Source organism: Eleutherodactylus coqui, chromosome 1 (assembly GCF_035609145.1).
Source record: "Eleutherodactylus coqui strain aEleCoq1 chromosome 1, aEleCoq1.hap1, whole genome shotgun sequence".
Lineage (NCBI taxonomy): Eukaryota > Metazoa > Chordata > Amphibia > Anura > Eleutherodactylidae > Eleutherodactylus > Eleutherodactylus coqui.
The window spans coordinates 519,129,644-519,149,639 of NC_089837.1; positions in this window are offsets into that span (position 1 = coordinate 519,129,644).

Genomic DNA, 19,996 nt, shown 5'->3' on the forward strand with positions numbered 1-19,996 from the left:
CACTGGCGCTGAAAAAACGCGCGAACGGGCGCTGTTGGCAAGGGAAGGGGGCAGGAGCTAGTGTGCCCCTTGTTGGCAGCCAGCAAAGGCAAGGTGCGGGAGCTTACGAACCAGCTCCTGCTCCATTCTGCCCCCTCCCATTATAAACAGCCATCAACTGGCGGAGGGGAGGAGAGAAGGGGGAGGGACTTTAGCAGTGTGTCTTCTCCAGGAGCTGTCATAGGCTCCCATAGGAGTCTATGCAGCGGCCGACGTATTCCAGCCGGGTAAGATAGTTCCAGGACTATCTTTCCTGCCTGGCGTAAAAGCGCTCGGCCAAAATGCGCTATCTTGGTGAGCCCGGCACCTTTATGCGGCAGAAAATCGCCCATCTGATCTGGTGCATTGGAATCCAATGCATCAGAATGTAGTGTATATCAGCCGGCCGTGAAAACGGCAGCTGAAATATGCTTGTGTGAATAAAGCCTTAGATATCCTTGGCCTTTTCTTAAGTCATCCACCCCCCAGGACCCCTGCCAATCAGTTGTTTGAAGATGCCGTGATGCTGCATATTCACTGCATACCAACCACAGCCAAGTTGCAAATCAGTAGCCATCTCTCAAAATCTGCATAGGGAGCGCCATGATGCTGGTCAGGTGATGCAGAAATGGTGTCACCTGACCAGCACTGCCTGCTAGTGGGCGATGGGGTGCATTGGCAGTGCAAAATCTCACGCGAGGAAATAATCGCGAGCAGCAGCAATGCTTTAGTGAGAAAAAGTAGCGCTGACACTCAAAATTCATGGAAAAAAGGCAATTTTATCGCGGCGATATCACGATCGCCAGTGTGAAGGAGCCCTAAGGGGGCTGCCTGGCTCTGAAAGCTTGATAACCTATTCTCAGTATAGTTTATCAATAGTTGATTAGTGGGGGTCTACTGTCCAGAAACCCAGCCAATCAGCTATTGCAACTTATATTGAAGACGGGTCATCAGTCTTGGGAGAACCCCTTTAATAATAGGAAAAAAATTAACAAATTGGTCTTGATGACTTGCCTAGCCTATATGTTTTCCACCAGAAGTATAGCTATAGGTTGAGTGGTATCCTAGATGCCCCTCTGCCACATTATGGGAAACCCATATTATAAATGGCATGTGAAAGGTTGGGGGTCTTGTTGCTCCCATTGGGGCCCCGCAGCTTCTAGTTACACCTCTGTTTTTTTGCCTCGTCTCGAATGCTCTGAAGCTGGAATACATTCAGACTGTGAAACCTCGGAGGCCTTACTAAATTCCAATTAGCTAGTATAACTGATGTGAATGATCCCGGGAATTACTGTGATTGCCGGTTATAGGATCAGCAAGGATTTGTTCTCTTTCATGTGTAACTGACAGGCATCTTAGAGGGGGTCTGGTTTAAATCTCCCATCAATACAACTGCGCTTTACAAAAATGTTGCGTGCCATCCACATGTCTAATATCAATCTCACTAATCGTGTAACCCCCTAACAGCATGTGTCTTTCATCCAGTTGTGGAAGGTGCTCAAGAAATAAGTCAGTGTGAGCGGTCACGGTCCAAATATTAACTTTTACCGTAACTTTATCAAATATGCTCATATGACTTTTTAGCGCATGCTGTGTACAACAGCTACTGCCTTATGATCAGAGGGTAGGATTACAAAAAATGTAGCATATCTATTATCTATTATAACAAAACGCAGAGGATAGAACCCATTGATTTCAATGAATTAATTCACATACCCTTTTTTGTGCGTGCAAAAAAAATAGAAAATGCTCTATTTTGTGTGCATTTGCACCCCAAAAAGCCCCATAGAATACTATGGGGGGGGGGGGGGGGGCGCAAATACGCAACAGCATGCACAAAAAAGTAGTACAGTAAAATGCGCGAATACGCCACACAAGCACTTCGTTCATAATGCAAATATGTTGCGTTGAAGCATACGCAATGAAACATATATATCCACATGTCCATAGCAGGGGATCAATTCGGTGAGACCAGACACCTTGAACCTTTCTTATGACTAACCACTGTCCTTGTAAGACTCCAGACTCATCGTCGTGCTCCGTACTATATTCTCGAAGGTCTGCAGCATGTCAACATTACATCTTCATGCACCGCAGGTGTCAGAGTCTATTACCAATTTAGGAGTTCCATGGCATTGCGGATTCAGTGCACCATGGGTGCAAAAGTACATCTACACTTTCATCTCATGTGCACTCAAATTCGCGCAGAACACCCGCTGCTACAAAGTGCCTCGCCCTCATCACAAACATATAGCAACATGTATCAAAAATAAGTGTCACACTGTCATTGCTATTCCCGCTTTGCATCATATCCCTGTATCATAGTCCTCTTTGGGGAGATAATCCCCCAGTCTTCACTGTCTGTATTTGTCCATTATAGCTCTGAGTGTGCGCAGACTAATATCTTATTGGACCAGTCTTACACATCTAGCCGCTTGGTCGTCTTTGGGTCCACTATACTGTTATCACATCTGTGTCCATGACGCTGTCTGCTCCTTAAAGGACTGAGTCCCCTAAGCAATGGGAGACACTCTCTATCTCCATGCAGTGTGATGTTATTTTCAACCCCCTGGTGAACAGACCCTTTTGACATCTCCATTGATTGCCTTTGACGTTCAGATCATCAGGGCCTTTTTTTGCCATCCCTTTGCTATAGTAATAATGCATATGTTTCTTATCTCAGCCTAGGAAAATACACACACACACACACATATATATATATATATATATATATATATATATATATATATATATATATATATATTCATATATCTACCTTCATAGGAAATAGCTAGCATTTGAATGGTTAAAGGGGTTGTCCCGCGGCAGCAAGTGGGTCTATACACTTCTGTATGGCCATAATAATGCACTTTGTAATGTACATTGTGCATTAATTATGAGCCATACAGAAGTTATAAAAAGTTTTATACTTACCTGCTCCGTTGCTAGCGTCCTCGTTCCCATGGAGCCGACTAATTTTCGCCCTCCGATGGCCAAATTAGCCGCGCTTGCGCAGTCCAGGTCTTCTCCTGTTCTCTATGGGGCTCCGTGTAGCTCCGTGTAGCTCCGCCCCGTCACGTGCCGATTCCAGCCAATCAGGAGGCTGGAATCGGCAATGGACCGCACAGAAGAGCTGCGGTCCACGGAGGAAGAGGATCCCGGCGGCCATCTTCACCGGTAAGTATAGAAGTCACCGGAGCGCGGGGATTAAGGTAAGCGCTCCGGTAAGCTTTCTTTAGGTCCCTGCATCGGGGTTGTCTCGCGCCGAACGGGGAGGGGGGTTGAAAAAAAAAAAAACCCGTTTCGGCGCGGGACAACCCCTTTAACAAGCTCAATATCATATCCTGGAATGTGCAAGCAGAATGTTGAATTACACTTCCCCGTAGCTTTCTCATGGGAAACCTGTCTGGGGGGAACACTGGGCCCCCACCACTGATAAAGAAAGGCTACTTGGATTATGAACACAGTATAAGAGTGGTTTGTTCTCATCTAGTTAGTGGTGTTTAGTAAGCGGCATACACTTGGGGCGTTAACATATATTAATCATAGAGTCATGACATACTAAGCCAGATTTTGGTGTTTTTATGAAAACCCTGATGTGCTGCCACCTTCCTGATTTGTACCTACAACTAAGCCAATCATGGGTTGTTAAGGGGTGTTGGGGGCGTACATGTGTTTTGATGCGTCATGTTCAACTATAGCTGTATTGTTATGATGGGAATAAACCACAAGTGTATTAGAGAATGACCAACAAGCAGTCAGACTCAGATATATTTGCATGCATGCAACTTCTCATTATGCCTTCCCAAGGCATCCGGACAATTCCCGATGCACGAAATTTCAGACGCGCCTTAAAAATGCACCTCTTCAGGGAGGCATAGCAAATCCCCTGACCTAGTCCCCCGCCCCTCCCTATAGCTCCCCACACCTTCCACCCTGCCTATCACATATGACCTCTAACCCTGCACCTTCTTACCGCCGACTCCATTTGCTTTCTAATAATTGATTTCCACATGCCTGTGTTCCCCATGCCTCGCATTGTCCTGTAGCTCTGTGTATCAGATACCCTCAATAGACTTCCGGGGACGATTCTTCTATGCAATGATACCAAATACGCTAGAGATATGTAAATGAGGTGGGTCGTCAGAAACCACCCGATGTGCGCATGGACAGAGACTACAGGCCTGGCAGTTAAAATATGTGAGCCAACGGCAGAGAAATACATATCCATATGCCAGTTGTGGACAAACAATGAAAAGTAACACCTCTATTCTAAGGCCGGAGACAGATGACTCAGGATGTATCCTTGGCCGACAGCCCCTCCTCCCTGCACAGAGACTCTTGCACACGATACAGAGCATGCTCACTAAACTATGTTTACTACCTGCTGAAAAGCATCGTTCCTGGACTGTCCAGTAGTTATCGTACAGTTTAGGCACCCATGCATTTTGTATTCTAGTAATAAAAGAAAAGAAAACAGGCCAAACGAGAATTTTTCGAAAATCCTATTTTCAGGTACTTTGCCAAAACATGACACATGAATATTTAACTTTAACCCCTTTACGACCAAATAAGCTAAATATACATCATGCGGTCATGGGGGATGTATGGCGCAAATTCCGTTTTTAACAGTTGATAGCTGCCAGCAAAAGCCTCAATCATGACCATCTAATTGCTTAGATGACGTGGAATACCGATGGGCTACCATGGCAGCCCAGGGCCTAGAGAAGACTTCCTTGGCTGTCATGTGTGGATGCCTAGTAAGTCCTGTTTGTAGCACAGCTTAAGCCCTTAGTGACCACCCCATTGCCTTTTTACGTCCTGGCTTGCTTGGCTTTAATCCCCAGGGACGTAAAAACATGCCCCTTTCTGAGGATTAAAACCCTGCAAGCTGTGGACGTGATAGCTCCATGCTGCCGACTACCTGGAGCTGTGACCCCGGGCCACGGGCCATGCCCCCAGGTCACATGATCAACGGCATTTACCAAATGTCAGCAATCACATGAAACTCAATAAAGAGTAAATAAAAGTTAAAGATTCAGCTGCCTCAATGGATTGAATCCATTGGGGCAGCTGAAAGTACTCACCCTCATCCTCCGCGATGTCCAGCAGCATTCTGGCCTCTCAATCCCGACAGTGCCTTCTGTGCATGCACAGAAGGGCGAGTGGCCCAGGAAATTTAAAATCTCCGTGGCTCCCATTTGTAGTGGAGAGTAGAGAGATATCACTGGGAGCCGCTGTATGCGGTTCCTAGTCACATGATCGCTGCTATCCAATGGAGGGGAGATGAAATTATGTATCTAAGGCCCCAGGAAGTTTTTGCAGACTACATCACGGTTTCTGTGCCCGCCGCCAAAATGGCAGACACATGTGCAAAAGCTGTGGATTGCCAGGGTAATTTTAAATCTCCCTGCTCTTGCTACCAAAAGTAGCCAAGAGCCTGGAGATTTCATTGGGGGCGGCGTTATCTGATCACGTGATCACCGTTTTCAAATAGAAAACGGCGCTCGTGTAAAAGTTAAAAAAAGTTAAAGTTTCAACTACCATCATGGATCACGTATGCGCCCATCTGCAAAATGGCAGATGCAAGCACAGAAGCTGGGAAGTGCCCTGGAAATTTAAAGTCTCCTTGCTCATGGGTACTACAAGCAGCCGAGAGCCTGGAACAGTGACGAGGGCGGCGGTAAGCGGTCCCCATTCATGTGATCACCGTTATCCAATGGATGATGGTCATTACGTAAAAGTTAAAATACATTTGAAGTTTAATGCTCCTTTCATTTTGGGCCCTGTTGTGCATACGGACATAAGATTAGGGCCACAATGGGTATGTTTCTGAGCACAGGACAAACAGGGGTATCCATTTTGGGGTGCATGTCTTCATTCATGTGTGTGCTGTCCTTCTACTTTGCTAAGATTCATTCAAAAACTTTGGGGTCAAAATACGCAGTACACCCCTGAATAAATTCATTAAGGTATCTAGTTTTCAAAATAGGGTCATTTGTGGGGGTTCTCTGTTTTGGCGGCGCAAGGGTTCCACAAGTGTGCTGTGGGGCCTAAAACTGCCAGGGGTATCAATTTTGGGAGCAAATCCTCCTTTTCATGTGCTCTACAGAAAAAAAAAAAATCTGTCTTTTAAATGACATATTTGTAAAAATATGAAATTTTTTTCTCTCCTTTAAATTGGATTAAGTCCTGAAATGAAACTGTGGGGTCAAAATTAGAGATGAGCAAGTATGCTCGTTTGAGCATTAGCATACTCGAAAGTACTCGTTACTCAATTCGAGCACCACGCGGTGTTCGTGAAAATGTCACCCTCTCCTTCCCCCCATGTTTAGCAGCTTTTTTAGCCAATGAACATGCAGGGAAGGCTGTGCCACCTCCTGCTATGATGTTCCACCCCTGTGCACGTCTATAGCAGTGAGTGGCTGGCCAGATCAGGTGACCTAGGATAATAAGAACTCAGATCACACGGAGGCTGGATTAGCTGAGGGACAGAGCTGCTTGGAATGAGGGAGAGAGTTAGTGTAGGTTAGATGGAGCGTTTAGGCAGGGATCCATTTTCAAAGAACCCAACAGTACTTTTTAGGACTACAACTCCACTTTTGTGCATCATCAGTTTGGCTACCTGGGACCAGTAGTGCGCACAAAGCATTCACAAGCATCCCGGCTGTATACTGCATACTGTTACCGGTTCTATACAGTATACTGCTACTGGTATACAGAGACTATATAGGAACTAACAAAACTCCTCTCATTTTTCAATTTTTTTATTTGTTTTTGGCTGAAAGCATTTGCATAATAGGTCCAAGTGTGTGTCCTGTCGATCCACACTATATAACAAGACTGTACACATTTTAGACTGTCTATTTTTTGCTATAGTGTACGCAAAATACCCTTAGTGTGTGTCCTCTCGATCTGCACTATATAACAAGACCATACTCATTTTACACTGTCTACTTTTGGCTTAAGGGCTCATGTCCACGGGCAAAATATGATTTAAGATCCGCAGCGGATCTCCCGCACGCTGATCCGCATCCCATAGGGATGCATTGACCACCCGCGGGTAGATAAATACCCGCGGATCGTCAATAAAAGGGATTTTAAAAAAAATGGAGCATGGAAAAATCTGGACCATGCTCCATTTTCGTGCGGGTCTCCCGCGGGGACGGCTCCCGCGGGCTTCTATTGAAGCCTATGGAAGCCGTCCGGATCCGCGGGAGACCTAAAATAGGAATTTAAAGTATTTACCTATCCGGCGCGGGCGGGGAATGTCAGCTGTTCCTCACGGCCGCATCTTCCTTGCTTCGGCTCGGCGGATGTGCCCGGCGCATGCGCGCGGCACGTCGACGACGTGCCGGCGACGTGCCGCCGGCGTCAGGAATTCATCCGCCGGCCGAAAATGAAGATCCGGCCGTGAGGAACAGCTGACCTTCCCCGCCCGCGCCGGATAGGTAAATGTTTTTAAATTGCTATTTTCGGCGCTCATGTCCGCGGGGCAGGAGGGACCCGCTGCAGATTCTACATGGAGAATCTGCAGCGGATCTGATTTTCCCCGTGGACATGAGGCCTAAAGCATAAGCAAAAGACCTCGCAGTTTGCGTAGCATTTTGATGCAGTGCATTATACAACATGATCAACACTAGGGGTAAGGGTCGAGAACGAGGACGTGGGCGTCCGAATGAGGGTGTGGGCAGAGGCCGAGATCCTGTGTGGGGTGAAACAGTGCCTGCTGCTGAGGGACAAGTAGAACGCTGCGTATCTACGCTCCATAGCTTCATCTCACATTTTGCAGGTCCGCGTGGTAGACCATTATTAAAACCACAACAGTGCGATCAGGTGATGACGTGGATAGCGGATAACACGTCCAGTAATTTATCCACCACCCAGTCTTTTTTTGCGCAGTCCACTCACGATAGCTAAGGGACTGGACCTCTGAATCCTCACGCTGCTCCTCCTTCCTCCCAGCCTGGTCACTCCAGGAAAAGGAGAGATTCAGCACAGGCATACTCCCAGGAACTGTTTTCAGGTGGCCTCCCTGAGTCGAAAACAGTTCATGAACCACCTGAGGAGTTTGTCATGACCGATGCCCAAAATTTGAACAATTCACAGTCTCAGGGTGCATTCCCACGAACGTATATCGGCTGGATTTTCATGCCGAGCCGATATACGTTGCCCTCGTGTGCAGGGGGGGGGGGGAGGATGGAAGAGCAAGGAGCAGGAACTGAGCTCCCGCCCCCTCTCTGCCTCCTCTCCACCCCTCTGCACTATTTGCAATGGGAAGAGGCGGGGTGGGGGTGGGGCTAATTCTCAGAACTTAGCCCCACCCCTGCCCCACCTCTTTTCATTGCAAATAGTGCAGAGGGGTGGAGAGGAGGCAGAGAGGGGGCGGGAGCTCAGTTCCTGCTCCTGGCTCTTCCATCCTCCTCCCCCTGCACACGAGGAAAACGTATATCGGCTCGGCGTGAAAACCCAGCCGATATACGTTCATGTGAATGCAGCCTTTGGCTGATGAGGGTTGGTACCTCCAAGTAGTGTCCCAAGAGGTATTTGTTGATGATGATGATGAGACACAGTTGTCTGTCAGTGAGGTTGTTGTTAGGGCAGTAAGTCTGAGGGAGGAGCAGACTGAGGATTCAGAGGAAGAGCTGGTGGATGATGAGGTGACTGACCCGACCTGGGTTGGTAAGCCTATTGAAGACAGCGCTTCAGAGGGAGAGGCAAGTGCAGCACCAGAACAGGTTGGAAGAGGCAGTGGGGTGGCCAGAGGGAGAAGCAGGGCCAGAGAAAGTAATCCCCCAACTGTTCCCCGCAGCACCTCCTCGCGCAAGCTCCCGTGCAGAGGGCTAGGTGTTCGAAGGTCTGGAGGTCTTTTAATGAGAGCATGGACGACCGACGAACAGTGGTGTGCAACCTGTGGTGCACCACGATCAGCAGGGGAGCCACCACTACCAGCCTGACCACCACCAGCATGCGCAGGCATATGATAGCTAAGCACCCGATGAGGTAGAACGAAGGCCATTCACCGCCTGCGGGTCACACCACTGCCTCTTTCCCTGTGTCACATGCTGGCACTGAGATTAAATCCCCCTCCCAGGTTGCAGGCACGAGCGTCTCCCGCCCTGCACCCACCCCTTCACCTGCACGGTCCTCCACTGCCTCCACCAATGTGTCCGAGCGCAGCGTTCAGCTGTCCATAACCCAAGCATTAGAGCACAAGTGCAAATATGCAGCCATCCACCCGCATGCACAATCGCTAAACGTGCATATCTCCAAACTGCTGAGCCTGGAGATGCTGCCATATAGTAGCCTGGTAGAAGCTGAGGCTTTCCGCAACCTCATGGCGGCGGCCGTCTCTCGCTACTCGGTTCCCAGTCGCCACTATTTTTCCTGCTGTGCCGTCCCTATCCTACACCAGCACATATCATGGAATATCACCCGTGCCCTCACCAACACGGTTACTGGGAAGATCCACTTAACCACCGACACGTGGACAAGTGCTGGCGGGCAGGAACACTACATCTCCCTGACGGCACATTGGGTTAACCTGGTGGAGGCTGGGACTGAGTCTAACCCTGGGTCCGCTCATGTGCTACCCACACCGAGGATTGCAGGTCCTACCTCGGTCATGGTTTCTCCGGCTTATTATGCCACCTCCTCCAACCCCCCAATCCTCTCCTCCTCCACATCTCAATTACCATCTGTGAGCATGTCACCTTCAGTTTGTAGCTCGAGGCGCTGCAGCCCTGCCGTGGGGAAGTGTCAACAGGCCGTGCTGAAACTTTTGAGCTTAGGTGACAAGAGGCACACTGCCCAAGAGCTGTTACAGGGTTTGACGGAGCAGACAGATCTGTGGCTTTCGCCGCTGAACCTTCAACCAGGCATGGTCATGTGTGACAATGGGCGTAACCTGGTGGTGGCTCTGCAGCTTGGCAGACTAACACACGTGCCATGTCTGGCCCTCGTATTCAATCTGGTGGTTCAGCGCTTTCTTAAAAACTACCCCAATTTCTCTGAGCTGCTCAACAAGGTGCGTCGCGTGTGCGCACATTTCAGAAAGTCCACCACAGATGCTGCCACCCTCAGGACACTGGAACAGCGCTTCCAGCTGCCAGTTCACCAACTGTTGTGCGACGTGCCCATGCGCTGAAATTCAACGTTGCACATGTTGCCCAGGGTTTACGAGCAGTGTAGAGCCATTGTTGAATACCAGCTGCAACATGCCCGTCGGAGTGGTAGTCAACCTCCACACTTCTTCACAGAGGAGTGGGCATGGATGTCTGACATCTGTCAGGTGTTAGGAAATTTTGAGGAGTCAACACAAATGGTGAGTCGCGATGCCGCCATTATCAGCGTAATCATCCCGCTGCTTTGCCTGCTGAGAAGGTTGCTGCTAAGCATTAAGGCCGATGCTTTGCGGATAGAACAGGAGATAAGGGGTTGACAATAAATCGCTTGATAGCCAGACCACCGTCACGTCTGTTTCTCAGCACATGGCCGCTCACTTATCGGAATCACTTGGTTTTTAGAAGAACTAAAAACTAAGTGACTACTGACTGGTGTAAACAAGCTGCTGTTCATCAATAAATTACTGCCTGTTCACAGTAAATGGGGGCAAGTGGCCAGAAGAGACCTCCAGCCTGCTCCGTGTCCATTCACTTGAACGACTAATGGGCGGTAGTCCTTGGGTTGGTTGCCGGTTGCTTATGCGTCTGTCAGTCATTCTGTGTAATGGTACCTTAAGTCTAGTACCTGATCTTCATATGACTGCTCCTTACTAAATCAGGGCAGTTTCTTCGACCTGTGACTGTCCTTACTCCAGTGCAGCAGTACTGTTTCCTGGCCGGACGTCCTCCTACTGCACGGTGTTGACACTTGTTCTGGCACACTCTAGTAGACTTCTGCTGTACAATTTCTGTCTCTGCACACATGTGTTTTGCAGCACTTTCTACCTCTAGTCCTCTGCTTGTACACACCACTATTTCACTACACAAGAAGGAATTTCTTCTAGTACAGGGGTTTTCTCAACCACATATAGACTCCTTCTTGTGGCAACTGCAGGCTATATAGTGAAAGTGATGAAGGAGAGACATATCTCCTGATGTTGGAAATAAAATCTTGGAGACAACGGCCACAAGATGCTGCTATGTAAAACCATACTGTAACAAGGAAATAGAGAAACAGAACATATAAATCATAGGAAAACGAAATAATGAGAAATTTAGGAATAACTCCCCCTCCATGTCTGACACAGCGTCTGCACCCTGCATGCATAGTAGACATCAGGTGGAGGGAAGGTCAGGATTACAGCTGCGTTGGTCGAATGTGGGCTAGAAAGAGAGAGCGAGTGAAATACTTGATAATGTGTGGTTGTTGCCCAGACAGATTTTTAAGATAGTGAGGGTACAAAGAGGGGTCAGTATTACTACTGGGGCCACTCTGGGGGCAATATTGTTGTTGAAGCCACTACTGGGGCTCTGTCACTATTTGCATCACTGCTGGGGGCACTATTACTACCGGGGCCACTCTCGGGGCAATTTTATTGTTGAGGCCACTACTGGGGGCACTGTTATTACTATTGGGTCCGCTACTGGGGTCTCTATTACTATTGGCATCACTACTGGGGGCACTATTACTATTGGGGCCACTCTTGGGGCAATATTATTGTTGAGGCCACTACTGGGGGCACTGTTGTTACTATTGGGGCCACAATTACTATTGATGCCATTACTAGGGATACTATTGCTATTGGTGCCACTATTAAGGGTGCTATTACAATTGGGGCCACCCCTGACAGCGCTGTTAGTATTGGTACCACTACTGGTGGCCCTACTACTATTGGCTGCACTATTAAGGCCACTATTGGGGCGCTATTACTATTGGGGCCACAACTGAGGGCATTGTAACTATTGGGGCCACTACTGAGGGCATTAGTAATATTGAGGCCATTGAGGAGAACATAATCATTAGTTGCGGCCATTAGAATAACGAAGATAAAAACATACGTCATAATAATGCAACATCCATGGTGGGATACTGCAGGGAAATTGCTCACTACCCAAGCATACGGCTGGAGCTGGGAGGGCGTAGTGCGTGGACCTGTCACTGTGGCACTTACTAACTCCTGTTCCCGGAGGGAGTTGACGCAGCAAAGGATAGGACCAGTAGTCCTCAGAATGAGGGGGTAGCAGTTGTCAGTTTGTGACGCCACCGTTCCACACACCGGCATTCATACATGGCGGATTAATAAACACTGGACCAGTGTATCGTACCTCGGTCCTCAGGAACGGTTGAGGCCCGGTAAAACTTTACTTAGTTTAACTTTGCAAAAACAGGTAATTGCAAGTAAATTCATGGCAGCAGTTACAGGCAGAAGTTCAGAGGTTGGGAGGAAAAATACACAGGATCAATACGGCCCTATAGTCCACGGTATCTATATGTCACCGGTCCTGGACATTATACATATACTCCGGAGGAGGTAAAAAGACAAGATCCTCTCCACATACTCTCTGGCAAGACAAAATTACTTAGAAGAAGACTTAGTTTGAATGCGCCCTGCATATTCTCCATGTAGGAGTGAAAATCACTAACTTGTTTGGGGTGGTCCATTGGTGGACGGCCACACAGGAAAAAGTAACTGCCATAATGAGAATGGGTACCTGGTTCAATAGCAATTAGGATTTGGTGCGCTCTCTCTCTCTCTGGACGGTGCTGACTCCTCTACATCCACACCCCATACACTACGGGATGTCATTCCTCCTCTTCCATCTTCACCAACATGGAAGCTGAAGGTGCTCCCATGCGGCTCTGTTAGCTCCGAGCAGTAGGTAAGATGGAGCCCTGCTCCAACAGAGAAAGAAGACCCCTTCCCGCTCTCAGACACTCACATTTATCACCTCACTTGCTCCACATGACACAGTAGGATAGATACATTCAGCATGCAGCAGAGCTAACAGGCAATGATTTTAAGGGGGTTAACCCTTCAGACGCTGCAGCTGTGCAACACACATACAGAAAATAGACATGACAGATTTGCACAGTGCATCCACATCAGACAATACATGTATGACAATTATGGAGGGGACCAGGATGATGTTCGGGGACACTACAATAAGCCGCACCCCTAACCACACATCCTTTTACCTTGGCCAGAATTTTTTGTGACAAAGGTGGCAACCCTGCCTACGGGCGCACTTCAGATCCAGGCCCTCTAGTGAACCTGTGTGACTGGAATCGCGCCATGAATCCCTACTGGCATATGCCCCTATATATGTAGATGGAGAAACCATGGTGACCCTCCAGAAACTGGGTCTCTCTCTCCCTGAAGTGCCTCAGCTCCCTAGTCAGTCCATCTTTCCCCAGAGAGCAGAGGAGAGCCCCATCCTCTTCTTTAGAAGTGCTCACTGTTGTGCAGTCACCATTTTGCATCATACGATCATGGTGTGGCGCAGTAAGCAAGAACTGTTCTTGTTGTCTGTATCAACCAATCACAGCACAGCTTCTCTTGTATTATAACGCTGAGCTAAGATGAAAGCAGAGCTGTGATTGGTTGCTGTGGGTACCACACTGTTAATGAAAGCTGTCTGAAAGAAAATCCTTGTTGCCCATAGCAACCAATCAGAGCTCTGCTTTCACTTACCTCAGCAGTATACCAAATGAAAGCTTTGCTGTGATTGGTTGCTCTGGGCAACAAAGCCAGTCTTGCTATTAGAAAGGTTTAATAATTGTGGCCCAGAATTCCTTGTGTTTTCCTTTCCGCTAGTGCTAATTACAAGGCGTCATTCGTCATCATCTCGCCATATTGAATGGAACTCGCCGAATTGCTGAGACTTCTCTTCTATAAAAGGTGGATCATTATACGTCGGAGTGAGATAAGAGGTAAACATTTCATAAAGCGGCAGCGTCCAAACTACTTAGAACGGAATGAAATAGGATAATAGCGTAAACGTGTTCAATCGGTAAATATTAGCATTGCTAAGCAACTAACAGCCAGAAGTGCGGCTCGTCATTTCTTTAATTATTTAGAACGATAATGATTTCAAATTGAAAAGAAAATGAACCGACATCCAAAAATATCTATCGAGATAAAAGGCAGAGCAGCAGATCAATCACTTTTAGCATAAAAACCCGAGTTTAATGAGGTGATTTTCAGCTTCACGGAGTTTAGGTTTTTATGGCGTTAAATAATTTAACCAATCGCTTGCGAGCGCTTTAATAATTAATATTGTACTCCGTGGCTTATTTATTCTCTAATTTCAGGGATGCAAAAAAGAGCTACAACGTGAATGTGAATTGTGCTGAGCGAGCTGGCAATGTGGTAGTAGTCATCATCATCATCATCGTCATCATCATCATCATCATCTTCATCATCATCATCAGTTATAGTTCACATATATAATGTACTCTGAGCGCCCCTTTATTAGAGCCCCGGCCCTTTCACGATTTGTGATTCGCTCTATGGAAATTCTCCCCGTGACCCCACACGTGACAAGTTTTCTGTGGATCAGTTTCAGTGTGAGACCACATTAGATGGGAAAATCCAGCGATCTGAGCGACTTCCAACGAGGCCGGTCATCGGGGGTAGAATAGCCGGGGCCAGGATTTAATTGCTCCCAGCGTGGGGTTTTCTTATGTAACGGTGTGGAGAGTATATAGAAAAAGGTGTGAGTGAAGAAAAACATCCAGCACAAGGAGATCCTGTGGACACAACTTGTTGCTGAAAGGGGTCGGAGGAGGATGTCAGGAATCATTCTGACCAACAGGTGCGGCACAGCCAGGAGTAGCCGAATACAATGCTGGGGCTCCAACTAATGAGTCCGAACATACAACGCGTCGTTCTTTATCACAGATGGACTATAACATCAGACGGCCAGTTCCAGAGAGAAATAGAAAGGAGTCTCCAGCTGCCAAAAGAGCACAAATATTGTATCACTGAGAGCGGAAGAACATCTCCTGGTCAGATGGATGTAAATCTCTATTGCACTGTGCTGATGGGAGTCAGAATTTGGCACAAGCAGCATGAATCGCTGACCTCTTCCTGTCAGCTGATCAGAGCCTATCGGTATCTTAATCTACTTTGGAACGACTACAAGAAGCTTCCTGTCCGCACGGGCCGATATTCGTCTGAAATGATTTCATCACCCAGTGGAATCTACACCACTGTGTAAACCAGGCTGGCAACTGCTATATTTCTTAGTTACCGGCCACTATGCCACCATGTGGAATTGCATCCTATTAACCCCTTAGTGACAAAACCTGTGTGCGCCTTATCTAATTTTTCAGGTTTTTTTCATCATCGCATTCCAAGAGCCATAACTTTTTAATTTTTCCGTTGACATAGCCATATAAGGGCTTTTTTTTACGCAGCAAGTTGTGTGTTTTTTAATAGCATCATTTTGGATACATATAATGTATTGTATAACCTTTATTACATTTTTAAGGGAGATTAGAGAAAAAAAGAAATTCTGCCATTTGTTTTTTGGATTTCATTTTTATGGCATTCAGTGTGCAAAATAAATAGAGATGAGCGAGCGTCCTCGCTAAGGCAAATTACTTGAGCGAGTATTGCCTTTTGCGAGTACCTGCCCACTTGTTTCAAAAGATTCGGGTAGCTGTGGGGAAGAGCGGGGAGGACCGGGGGGGGGGGGAATATCTCTCCGCCCCGATCCCCCCTGCTCACTCCCGCAACTCACAGCTCACCCCCGCACCCCCGCCGGCACCTGAATCTCTTTTGAGACGAGCGGGCAGGTACTCGCAAAAGGCAATACTCGCTCGAGTAATTTGCCTTAGCGAGTACGCTCGCTCATCTCTAAAAATAAACAATGGGATAACTTCAGCACGATTCTGGCGATACTAAGCTAATACCGTTTTTGTACATTTTCCTATTTTTGGGTACCCAAAAAACGTTTCTTTTATTTTTATTTGCTTTCGTGTTGCTGCACCCTGATTTTTCCAGAGCTCTATCAGAGCTCATTTTTTGCGGGGTTAATTCTAGTCTTCATTTATCTAATTTTTGGGAACATAGAACATTTTAATTGCTTTTTATTCCATTTTATTTTCTAGCGGCAAGACTAACAAAATCTGCAATTCTGGAATGTTTTTTTTATTTCTAACAGCATTCACCGTGAGATATAAATAATATGTTAAGGTAATTCTGCAGGCCCGTATGATTACACCAATACCAAATTTATATAGTTTTTTTTATATTTTCACACTTAAAAAATAAATAAATTTAAAAAAAAAGTATTTTTCTTTATCACTACATTGAAAGAACCCTAACATTTTTCTTTTTTGTTAAGCGCTGTATAATGGGGGCCAATGGGTGAGAGAGGGAGCCCCCTCCCTCTGTCATTGTTTTAAATGTTGTGGTTGCACTGACTGCAACATGTAGAAGGTTAAACAGTGGAGATCAAAGGTTTCTCTTCTCCCTGCTGTTTGAGCAGATGACAGGCTGTTATCCAACAGCCAAGCACCTGCTTCCCTGGCATGGGAGACCTGTATAGGCTTCTGATGCAGTTGCCGTCAAAAGGTGTATGGGCGGTTGTTGAGGGTTTAAGGGTGTTCTAAGTTATATATATATATATGCATAGCAGTGTGGCAAATGTTAACTTGACATTTAATGCATGATGGTAACTCATCTGCAGTGTACTACAAAGCTGTAGATTGAGTTGTCACGATGCGCCCGTCATGTCAGCGATTGCTACATCTTACATAGAGTTCTTTATTTAGAAGAGCCCTGGAGTCAATGATATATTCTCTTGAAATAGAACCTCGCTGCACTGGGATGTGAGATTTAATGAAACAGTGCTGTGAAATATGAGTTTGCATTGTATATTTCTGATCTTTGCCTCCTTTGTGTGGTTCCCTCCTGGGTATATATGAAGTTGGTTTATAATGCTTTGGTTACAGTGGGTCCTGTCTGCTCTGTAAGCAGGCACCAAGTGAATGAGACTTAAAGGGGTATTGCGGAAATTGAGCAAACTTTTCTAAATTTTCCTAACATTTCCACTTCTTGTCATTATTCATAATGTCCATGTAAATCATCAAATTAAACTCTGGTACCTTTTTGGCTGACCTGCACCACCGCTGCTTTCTAACTGTAGTGGTCCAGAGGGTCCTACAGGGCAGGCATTAGGTTAATAGGTCCCAGGAACCTGGCTATAAGCCCTTCAGGGTACATAGGAGGCACCCTTCAGGAGAAAAACCTTGTTTTTCCATGCTTATTGGGTTCAATGACATCTGCCTAGCAACAGTGACCTTTGTGATTGGCTGCCTGCTGCTAATTTGCTGGTTGGTCAGCCTTCTCTCTTGATGGGAATTAGGTTACTGGGTGAGACTGGCCATGTGACCTGGTAAAACAGAGATTGTGAGAGCCCTGGTGGTTTGAGTGGGAGGAGTCAAAGCCTGGAAGTTGGAGCTGGTGGTGGAAGGGCAGTGAGTGAGCAGAGAAGAGAATAGAGGAAGAAGCGCGTGTGGAGGAGTCAAAAAAGGACAGCGCCTAGAGTGGGAGAAGGATCTATTACACCCCTGCCAGGAGGCACCTGAGTCGGGAAAGATCCTTATTTCAGCTGGAACTAGATCAGACACTGTAACTTTAACTTTGACTTCTCCCCACTCAGTTAGCAGTCAGGGTACTCACAGAGAAGCCTGCACTGTTTGTGCCATGGCTCTACAAATAACCTCATAGTCCAGCAACTGCTTTACTTAGCCTGGCAGCCTCATCTCATTCTTAAGCCGGGTGAAAAGGATTCAATGTTTGTCATTCAACATGTTAAAGAAGTTGCTGGTGATTTTACTATTTGCTTCAAGCAAAGTATGAACATTGTACTCAGTCCTCAAGTCTAAGTAAACTGTGTGCCTTCAGTTTACTGTTGCATCAATGGACTTGTCTCTTTCCTTCAAAGAACTCATTTACATTAAGGCACTGGCGTCATGACAAAACAGTAATTTCATTAACCAAAAATCCCTTTGCAATCCCACCTGCAACTCAAGCTATCCACTAGGGCAGAGTAGCCACCACCGTGACAAGGCTAGAGGTGGTGACAAGGCTAGAGGTGTCGCACCCACTCGAGCTACTCCTGCACAGGGATTTTTTGTGTAACAAACAGGATTCAGACATCTAGGACCCGTTGCGAGATTGTGCGCAACATTTCGGCATTTAAAGGGTCAGTGTCCTATTTTTAGAAATCGCGAAAAAACTAAAAATCACCTCAAATAACATTACATCATGTCTGACAGCAGTGATAGGGAGCAGTCAAGCCTTTCTTCAGCCCTAATTCTTCTGTTGTTATGCCTCTGATGATGCCTTATTATTTAGGCATTCCTTGGTTGTCTTGATATATTGATGAAAGGCATACACTGAGAGAATTCCAGAGCAAGATAGGAACCGATTGCCATGGAGCAAAAGGCTGAGATGTTAAAAAAGTATTTTATTTTGACAAGAAGGATTTTACATAACAATCCAGTGGTTTCCCTTTGTTGCCACAATCCTTTATCTGTACAATAAAACAAATTTCCCTAAATCAGTCTCCGTTTCTTTATCTGTCAAAATAATATAGCGGCATGCTAGAAACCGTTTATCCCCCCTTAAGGGGCGGAGAAGGCCATAAAAAAAACACATTCGGCTTGTTAGAACATCGAATATACCACTTACACATATAATATACTATACTAGTTTACAGAAAGAGAAAAAACAGGGCTAAGGCAAAGAGAAAGAAAGGGCTAAGGCAAAGCCACGAAAGAGAAAAAAAAACATAAGAACAAAAAGGCTAGTGCAAAGCCATGACAGAGAAAAAGAGAAAGGGAGGAGAGATGGGAGGGAAGGGGAAGGGGGATGTGAGGGATATCCGGCTTAGTCACCTTCCAACCACTATACTCCATTGTTCATCTGACCCAACGTACATCATAAGTCATTCGAGGGAGAAGGGACACTTCCGTCGAGGACCCAGGTGATCAGCTCTGGTGTGCCCTGAAACCGGCTCCATGCAGCCCAAACCGCCATGTATTTGTCATGCCTCAACTCATCTCTGGCACACAGCTCCTCCATGTACCTTATTCTATCAAGGGTCCCTAGCCACATTGCCCTAGAGGTTGGAGTCATGGATTTCCAGTTTCTCTGAATCACCTGACGCACTGCCATTACAAAGAACCTCAGTAATGATTTCTTGGCTTGTGCCAGCGAACCCGGGAACATGGAAAGGAGAGCCAGCTCCGGGGTCAGCCGAACCCTATCCCTGCACACCCAAGAATAAAGGGCGCCAACCTCTCTCCATAACACACCGATCAGGGGGCAGGACCACCAGATATGAATATAGGTGCCTCTCTCCACCAGGCACCTCCCGCAGTTGTCCGGATACTGGGGGAAGATTCTGGCCAATCTCTCTGGGGTTCTATACTATCTTGTCAGAATTTTATAATTCAGCTCCTGTATTCTACTGGAAATATTTTGTGTGTTAAGATATATGCCTTTTTCCATGACTCCTCGGAAGGCGAACCAACGAGTTCCCTTTCCCACTCTCTTTCAACGGTTCTACCCCCCACTTTAGTATCCTGTCCCAGCAAGAACCTATATAATTCTGATATTCTACCCTGTGTTGTGGGATTGGTAATAAAAAGACTCGGAGGATGTTAGGGGTGTTCCAGCCCGAGAGGCCCCTCCCATGGCTCGAATATAATGACATAGCTGTAGATATTGATACCACGCCCCGGTGGGGGATCTCCCTCCTCCACAAATTTCTCCTAGGGTCTTAAGTTGTTTCTCTATCACCATATCCTACTTCCTGGGTATCGTGTCTGAGAGACCTATTGCCAACATGGTCACCAACGCTGTGCCCTTAAAAAAGGTCGGAAGTTCAGTGTTTCCCACCAGAAGCGTCAACAGACCTGGTCTTGTGATCAGCCCCATCCTTGTGGCTGTACCCAACCAAGCTGAGATTAGATTTTCAACAAATAGGGATAATCTCAAATTTCTATACTTCTCCCA